The 9720-nt window shown below is 40.0% G+C and overlaps 1 non-coding gene across 1 annotated transcript; it reads right to left on the bottom strand.

Annotated features, from left to right (window-relative positions):
* Positions 1-659: 659 nt before the first annotated feature.
* On the bottom strand, positions 660-763 carry LOC124984076 (U6 spliceosomal RNA). The gene has a single exon (XR_007108545.1). It is a non-coding gene; the product is annotated as a U6 spliceosomal RNA (small nuclear RNA).
* Positions 764-9720: the final 8957 nt, after the last annotated feature.

The raw sequence follows: 9720 nt of genomic DNA, 5'->3' as shown, positions 1-9720 counted from the left end.
AGAAAGGCAAGTAAAAGAATGTCAACAGTAATCTGTGAGGAATGATATTATAAGCAGCTTTTCCTTTTTATGTGATATTGTTTTTGCATTTCTTACATTTTACGTATTGAGCGTACATGATATGTTATTCTCATCATTTTTCATTTCATTATATATATTACAATGATTAGAAAAGTAAATACTCTTTGAAAGAACACATGCTCATTATGGAAGACTTTAGGAATACAAAAAAGTATAAATGGGGGCTGGGGTGGGGCTCAGTGGTAGAGCATATGTATAGCATTTGGGGGACCCTTGGTTCCATCTTCAGCATCAAAAAAGAAAAATAAAAGTATAAGTGGTAAAAATGTTGAAATCACCCATATGGAGGAAAAGGATACAAAATTATAACATATGGTCTCATTTTTACTAAAAGTATTTACCTTTATTTTGTTTTTATGTGGTGCTGAGGATTGAACCTAGGACCTCATATGTGCTAGGCAAGTGCTCCACCACTAAACCACAACCTCAGCCCTCTAAAAGTATTTTGTAGGAAAGACTGGAAGGAAATGGTATCAACAAAATACTAGTAGTTACCTCTGATAGTGGAATTACATGTGAATTTTGTTTGGGGGGTTTTTTATTTTGTTTTTTTTTTAGTTTTTGGGGGGTTTTTTTGGTATAATATGGAACGCTTCATGAATTTGTGTATCATCCTTGCACTGAGGCCATGCTAATCTCTGTATTGCTCCGGTTTTAGTGTATGTGCTGTTGAAGCAATCACCAGGTGATTTTGTTTTTTACACATTTCTTCATCTTCTTCTCCTCCTTTTTTTTTTTTTTTTTTTTTTTTTTTGGTGAAGCAGGGGATTGACCCAGGGCATGTGCATGCTGAACATATGCTCTACCACTAAGGTTACACCCCGCCAGACCAAAAATATCAGTTTATATTATTCTCTGGTTTAAAAATATTTCAGTGACTTCCCCAATTTTTAGGGTAAACCTTCAACTTTAAACTCAACAATAAAGACCCTTCGGGCTGGCTCCAGCTTGCATTGCTAGCCTCCTTCTACCAAAACCACAAAAATGCTCCATACCAGTTGCTCCAAATTATTTTGTTATGCTATACTGTTGTGACTTTATTCTTTTTCTTTTTTTCTTTTTCTTTTGGTACTGGAGATTGAACCCAACCACTGAGCCACATCCCCAGTTCTTATTATTTTTTATTTTGAGACAGGGTCTCGCTAAAGTTGCTTAGGATTCACTAAATTGCTGAGGCTGGACTCCAACTTGTGATCCTTGGCCTCAAGTCTCCAGAGTCACCAAGATTACAGGCATGCACCACCATAAACCAGTCCATAGTGCCTCTTGCTTCCGCCTTCTCCATCCCAGCTGTCACTATTCTTTCAAACTCCACTGGAGCATCTCCTGTTCAAGAAAATGTACTCCGGTATCCTAGTTTATTTTAGGTATTCTTGCTCTGTGCTGGATGGTACATTGTGCCTACACTTATAACTTCAATCCTTGATTTGTTTGCCTTCCTCACTAAACTTTAATTGCTAAAATTCATGGGCCCAGTAGTTTTGAACTTCATAAATACAAATATGGAGCCAAATAGCACTGAGTAGGCCTTCAGCAGAAGATTTTTATCCTTCTTTTGGTTGGACGTTTACTTACTATGATCAAGCACTTGCCCTAGGTGCTAGGAATATAATACCAAACTATTCAGGAGTTGGGGGTGTAGCTTAGGGGTACAACACCTACCTAAGTTTACACAAGGCCCTGGGTTCCATCCCCAGCACTGCAAAAAATAAATAAATATTGGATAAAGGAACTTGGAGTATGTACTTGAAGAAGAGAAAAACCTTAAGGGTGCAATGACTAGAGCCTCCAAGGTGTTATTAGGTGAAAAGAGGAAATAATACATTTTTATCTTCCTCTTAAATTAAGGATTACTGAGTTAAATTTACAGGGGAAGATTTCACTTCACTGCAGAAGATTCTTTGAACAATTAAATCTGATCAAAACTGGGATAGCTTGGATCATGCAATAGTGACTCCCCATGACTGTAACTGGAAAAATGTTCAAGTAAGGCTAACATCTGAATGTCTGGTGCCTACCATCCACCATTTGCCTGCCTCTTGCCTGTCCATCGCCTGCCTTTCACCTACCCATCACCCACCACCGAGGTTCAACTGCCAATCCTCTGAGAGCAGTCAGCAGACTGACTGCAGACTGCCAGTAGAGTGCCAGCCGCCTGCTGTTGCCTGGAAGTTCACTGTCACAGTTCCTACAGGTTTGGTTACATGTGACTGCTGCCATTTTGAGAAAAACAGCCAGGACCTGTAGGACCCCTGGCCAGACGGACTGAGCCCCGTCTCCAGGACCCCTCAGCCCGACAGACCACTCCCCGCCTCCGGGACTCTCAGACCACCTGACCGCACCCCTCTCCAGAATTCCACAACCAGACCGACCACATCCCCACCTCCAGGACCCCTGCCCGACCAAACCCAACCTGCCGCCAGGACCTCCAGCTGACCACGCCCACACCCTTTGCCAACACATTTGGAAACCGGAATGGCCATGTTGGATAAACCTGGAGCCATATCTCCCATCTTTAGGTGGGTACAAATATCATCCTGAGACGCCTCTGAATGTTTTCTCTGATAAGTGCAATGACAATATATAATGAGGTGGGGGTGGCGGAGGGAAGAAAGAATGAAGGAACGTTGTATGGTGTAGAGAAAAATGGGGTGGAAGGGGATGGAAGACAAAAAGATAGTAGAATGAACCAGTATAACCTTATGTATATGTGTGATTACATGAATGGTGTGAATCTACATTGTGTACAGTCATAGAAATGAAAAGTTGTAACCCATTTGTGTACAATGAATCAAAATGCAGTCTGTAAAAATAAAAAGATTTTAATTTAAAAAGAAAGAAAGAAAGGAAAAAAGGCTGACATCTCCTCAGACAAGTCATGGAAAGCATTCCTCAGTGCATTGGAGGTTGACCCAGACGCCCAAATGCCCAAAGCTCTGGACCATGAATTCATCGTGCACTTTTTTTTTTTTTTTTCCCCAGTATCAGGATTGAATCCAGGTGCTCTTTGCCACTACTTCACCACTAAATACATTCCCTGTCCTTCTCACTTTTGTTATTTTGAGAGAGGGTCTCTCTAAGTTGACCAATCAGCTTTGAACTTGAGATCCTTCTGCCTTCGTCTCCATAGTTGCTGGGATTGCAGTGTGCTGGCTCATGATGCACTTTTTAACTGTCATACTTTTCAGTGCTCTGTTGAGATAGCCACAATATTGCAGAGCAGCAGTTTTATCTCACCAATGCCTTAATTTAATGTATACCATTCTTTTCTTTCTACTTCATCATTCTTTCACCATTGGTTCCTGTTATGCAAACCTAGGAGCTTATTTATGCTCTTTACACCCATAGGCTGCTTATCTGATTCTATTCTTCTTGACTCATCACTAACAATCAAGCAGTCCATTTCAGATGATGATGATGAAGAGTGAGAAGAACACAGTTGGGTATTTCATCTCCCAAGAGTTGCCAGCAGTTGGGAATCACCCTTTGATCTCAAAGAGAGTCAATAGGATTGGAAAGCCAATGAGATAAATCTATCTAGTATTCCATAGTATCATTTTTATAGTTCCCATAGTTTACCTAAAGGCAGCATGTTACAGAACAGCGCCCAAGTATATAACATTTAATTGGTTATAACCAGCAGTGTAGGGTTTTACTTATGCCAATGCCATAGACAGTGGCACATGTCAAGTAAACAAACAGCACAAGGTTTCTTTCTATTTGTTAGAATTAAGAACTCATGTACAAGAAGAGAATAACAATAGGACTGAGACCTAGAGATACCAAATCCTTGCTTTGGCACATGAGAGCAAGCTTGGTGGTAATTACGTGTAATCTCAATGACTCAGGAGGCTGAGGCAGGATCACAAGTTTGAAACCAGTCCTCAGCAATTTAGTGAGGCCCTGTCTCAAATGAAAAAGGACTGGGAATGTAGTACCCCTAGGCTCAATTCCCAATACCAAAAAAAAAAAAAAAAAAAACTGGGCACAGTGGCACATGGCTACAATCCCAGAGGTTCAGGAGGCTGAGCAGAGGCAGGAGGATCGAGAGTTCAAAGACAGTCCCCAGCAAAAGTGAGGTGTTAAGCAACTCAGTGAGAGCCTGTCTCTAAATAAAATACAAAACAGGGCAGGGATGTGGCTCAGTGGTTGAGTTGCCCCTAAGTTCAATCCCGCTATTCCCCCTACTAAAAAAAAAGGTGGTAAGAAAAATTTAGCAGGATGAGGGGATATAGCTCAGTGGTAGAGAATATGCTTAGCTTTAACAGATCCTGAGTTTAATCCCCTACACTACCAAAAACAAACAAAAAATATTTATTAATCATGCAGGCCTTTTCCCCTTGCCTAGTAGATGGGCTTAGGGACTAACTTACAGCTAAAATAATGCTTGTCACTCATTTACAGGTTTTCATTCTTCCACCACTGTTGATCAGTCACTGATGATTCATCAGCAGCCTCCTTGGTTGGTTTTCTCACCCTCAACCTCAACAGAGATTGAATCCAGGAGCACTCTCTCTCTAAACGACATCCCTAGCCCTTTTTATTTTATATTTGATATAGGATCTATGCTAACTTGCTGGGGCTGGCCTCAAACTTGCAATCCACCTGCCTTAGTTTCCAGAATTGCTAGGATTATAGGCATGTGCCACCATGCCCAGCTCCCTGGTTGGTTCTATAACCACCATTTCAGCCTCAGTCAGAATTGCCAAAAACAAACTCTACTCTGTTACATGTTAGGTTTGTTTTTTTGTTTTGTTTTGTTTTGTACTAGGGATTGAACCCAGGGGCATGCAACCACTGAGCCACATCCCCAAATCTTTTTATATTTTTTCTGAGACAGGGCCTCATGAATTTCTTAGGGCCTCATCAAATTTCTGAGGCTGGCTTTGAATTTATGATCCTCCTGCCTCAGCCTCCTGAGCTGTTGGGATTACAGGCATATACCACCACACCAGTTTTTGTGTGTATGTGTGAGCGCACTCTGGTTGTACATAGTGATAGGACTTTTTGTTACATATTCATATATGACATGTTAAGGTTTTGAGGTACACACAGACACTCTACTCCTGCAAACGGATCGATGATATCAATTTATTTTTCAGAGTTCACCATCCAACTTTTAGCTAGGAAGCTTAGTCACAAGTTGGGTTTCAAATGGGCACATGGAAAATGCTTAAAGGGCTGAGAGGACAAATTCAGACACAGAGTTGTTAAGTGATGTTTTCACAGTTCCTAACCTTAGTAGTAAGTATTATGTCTGGAGAGTGGTCTTTTCTACAATTAGCACATTTGATAATTCCAATTGTTTAGTTCTACAAGGATGGGCCATTAGGTCAGAAATGTTTTTAGAGACCATCATAATAGCTAATGTTTGGTGATCCAGGAAGACAACTTGAGCCATCCTTTGAACTGTCTGTTTTACCAACAATATGCTTTGTTCACACACTCGCTCCATCTTCCCAGTGTGGGGACAGAACCCAGGGCTACCAAGATCTCTACCATTGTGCCACACCCCTCATCCCCTACAAGGGTTGTATTATTCCTAGGTTTGATCATCCAAATTTATACCACATTAAGAACACCTATCACAGGTTACCCTCATACTTTTCCTTTTTCACCACCAGGTCTTTTTCCTGTAAATTTCCTGTTCCTCTTAGGTTTTTAGCTAAGTCAAGTCAAGAGCCTCAAGACTCAGTTTCAGTTGTTAAGTAAGGTAGGAGGTGACAAGTGAGGTTTGATTAACTTAAAAAAAAAAAAAGGCGGGGATATAGCTCAGTGGTAGTGTGCATGCTTAGCATGTGTGAGACCCAGGGTTCAGTCAGCAGCTTACTAAAACCAAAATAATAACAAGAAATAATAACAATAAACATTAAAGATTTGAAGTTCATAAGAATTTTCAGGTCCTCAACTCTTATTTTTTTGGTACTGGGGATTGAACCTCAGGGGTGCTCTATCACTGTATTACATCCCCAGGCCTTTTTTTTTTTTAATTTTAAGAAAGGGTCTTGATAAGTTGCTGAGGGCCTCACTAAGTTTCTCAGGCTGGCCTGGAACCTGAAATCCTCCTGCCTCAGCCTGCTAAGTCTCTGGGTTTATAGGTGTGCACCACTGTACTCAACTCAACTTACAATTTTTAAAGTGAAACACATTTTGCATTTTTATTTTCCATTTTCTTATTAAAGGTATATGATGTGTACCAGTAAATAAAATGAACAAGCTAAACCATATTCTATTAGAGGAAAATTGTACTGTTGTTATAGAATACCACTTGTCTTATTTTACAGTCTTTGACTTTTTTTTCCAGTGCTGGGGATAGAACCCAGGGTGCCTCAAGCATTTTAGGCAAGTGCTACAAAACTGAGCTACAGTTTCAGTCCTTTAATTGATATTTAACAATCCAATCAATGAAATAATAAACATATCTGGAGACCGAGCTCCATGGTACCCTCCTGTAATCCCAGCACCTCAGGAGGCTGAGGTAGGAGGATTGAGAGTTCAAATCCTGCCTTAGCAACTTAGCAAGGCCCTAAGCAACTTAGTGAGACACTGTTTCTAAATAAAATATTTTTAAAAGCTTGGGGATATGGCTCACTGGTTAAGTGCCTCTGGGTTCAATTCCAGGTACCAAAATAAAAAAGAGGGCTGGGGATGTGGCTCAGTGGTTAAGCACGCCTGGGTTCAATCCCCAGTACCAAAAAAAAAAACAACAACAACAACAACGACAACAAAAAAGCAATAGGTATCTGGTGCCTAACTAAAGATCTAAGATATAGCTCCTGCCCTGAAAAAGACTGTATTTGTTCTAATGCTACATACAAAAATTAGATATTTATTTATTTAATGGTTCTTGCCTCCCTCATCTTCAATGGAGGCATGGAATATAAATTAAAAGAAAAAACTTACTTGAAACCTGCCAAGATGAATTGAAAAGATTTTAGTTTTTAAAGGGACATATCACTTTTGAGTTGAGTTAGGCTTAAAAGTGATGACATTAATAATTCTTTATATGTATATAGCAGTTTATAGTTTAAATAATTATTGCTGACTATGTCGTTCAGTGGTGGGGCACTTGCCTAGCATGCACAAGGCTCTGAATTCCATCCCTAGCACTTCCACAAAATAAAAATAAAAAATTACTGCTTTTGGTTCCCCCAATAATCATGGGAGAAAATACTGTGGGAATGTGTAGTATTGTTATTTGATATTTGAGAAAATTTAATGTAATACCCAAGTCCACATTTAATACTAAAGCTATTAACTAGAATTCCAGAGCTTTTGAATTCTAAAACATTGCCCTCACTTTCACATTATATTGCTTTTTCTGCTAAATATTACTTTATGTTTAAAAATGGTTCTTAAGCTGGGGTTGGTGACTCATGCCTGTACTTTCATCTACTCAGGAGACTGAGACAGAGGATTGCAGGTTTGAGGGCAGCCTCAGCAACTTTGTGAGACCCTGTCTCAAAATAAATAATAAAGGACTGGGGATGTAGCTTAGAGGGAGAACACTTCTTGGTTCAGCCCCTGGTTCAAAAATAAATAAATAAATAAATAAATAAATCTAAATTAATTGGTCTTGAATTCAATAAAGTTTTATTTAAGTTTTTAAACTCTGAATAAAGATAGCCAATTGCATTTCTCACCAATTCAAGAACCATTTTTTTCACCTCACACTAAATATTTTCTTCTCTGGGCTCATGTCGAAAAGAAACAATTGGAGTAGATTTTTGTTGTACTAAACAAATCAGGTCCTCACACTGCTAGGCAAGTGTTCTACCACTGAGCTACATTCCCAGTGGAGTAGATTATTTCTAACACCCTTTATAATTTTAATACTATATAGGATAATTACAGTCTATAATGCACTGACAATCTTGCCATTTTATCAATTGCTTTAGAAACTTCTGAGATCAGAAGAACTTCCAACCTAAATGTATATTTCATTGTTGATGAAACAACTGGAGAAAGACAACTCAGGCTTGGCTAAAGAGTTTGAGACCAGATGTATACAACCCTGGGCACTTTGTCAACCAAAATAATGTGACCTTTAAACTGAGTAGGGACTATCTAAGGTCGAAGGAATGACACAAGGAGCTAAAATAATTAAAAAGAAAGTTAGAGAAATTAAGGATAGTAGCCCTTTTGAAAAGAGATTAAGGGAAAAACTCATTAAGATTCACCAGCTTCTGAATGGCACTGAGAATTGAGATGCTACAAAGCTATTTGACCTGGTGTCAAGAACAAGGGGAGATGTCACAATAAGATAGGCCAGGACTGGACACTTCAGGAATTCAGAGAGGAATTTTGGAATAGAGCAGCATAAACATGGACTAAGTAACCCAGGGGCAGCAAGAGAGCTCATTCTTAGATAGTTTGTAGAAGAGAATGGAACAACTGCTCTTCAGCAAGCAATAAAATCTGGTGAGGATTTTAGCCCTAAATCAAAGAAAGGGGGCAATGGTAGAAAGGAGTTCTTGGCCCCCTTTTAATTCTCATCCATTGAATACTAAATTCACCAGCATATTCAATAATCTCCTTTCTCTCTGTGTATGGTGTTAAAACTTTATTTGTGGGCTGGGGATGTGGCTCAGTGGTAGAGTGCTTGCCTAGCATGGTGAGGCCCTGGGTTAGATACCCAAGGCCACAAAAAACAAACAAAAACAGTATTTGCTAAGATGCAGTTCTCAGCTCTGGTTCAAACTGGTTTAAGCCAGAGCACAGAACCAATGCTCCAGAGAGCAACAGCCCACACCCAGGGCTGAACCTCTGAAGCACCAGGAGCCTTTCTCAACCAGGGTCAGGAGGGTTTCCAAGTCTGACACTTCAGTTTCATGGCAATAACAAATTACCAGTCTGAAGGGCAAAAATAAGAGAGCTGCTTCCGTAGCCTTGGTCCCAGGCAGCCTTGCAGCTATTATTAAAGAGCAATAGAACACCGAAGCTTAACAAGCACTACAATTCACAGGAATGAGAGTCCCTGTGCTAAGAGGCTCTGAGGAAAGTATGGACAGGTAGAGGATAACCATGTTACCTTTGGGCATGTTTGTACCTCAGTCTGGGCTTTAGAAAGGTAATTAACTGCAAAATACTACCCTGGAGATGGGGAAGGGGGGCATTTAAACAGTACAATAGAGTTAGCCAAAGAATTTCTGATCCAATTCTCTATTCTCAGTATTATTATTATTATTATTTTGGTAATGGGGACTGAACTCAGGAGCACTTTACCACTGCATGACATCCCCAGCCCTTTTTACTTTTTATTTTGAGACAAGGTCTTGCTAAGTTGCTGAGGCTAAAACTTGGAATCCTCCTTCCTCAGCCTCCACAGTAGCTGGGAGTACAGGCCAGTTGTGCACCACTGCCCCTGGCTTCACAGTGAGTCTTTATAGCAACTTTGGATATTTACCTCAATATTTTTTTTTTTTTTAGGTGCTGGGTATGGAACTCAGGACCTTGTGCATGCTAGCAAATCTTCTACCCTCATCTACACCCTGGTACTCCTTTTTCTCTCTAAGTTTTCTATCACTTTAGTAAGTATCTTTCTTACTAAATGTTCTCATCTCTATCATCTTCTTTTCTAGCTGGTGGCCTGTCCATCCAGGGATCCATAGATGCATCCCTGAAATGCGTCTATGCTGA

Source organism: Sciurus carolinensis, chromosome 4 (assembly GCF_902686445.1).
Source record: "Sciurus carolinensis chromosome 4, mSciCar1.2, whole genome shotgun sequence".
NCBI lineage: Eukaryota > Metazoa > Chordata > Mammalia > Rodentia > Sciuridae > Sciurus > Sciurus carolinensis.
This window is presented reverse-complemented; position numbering and strand designations above follow the sequence as displayed.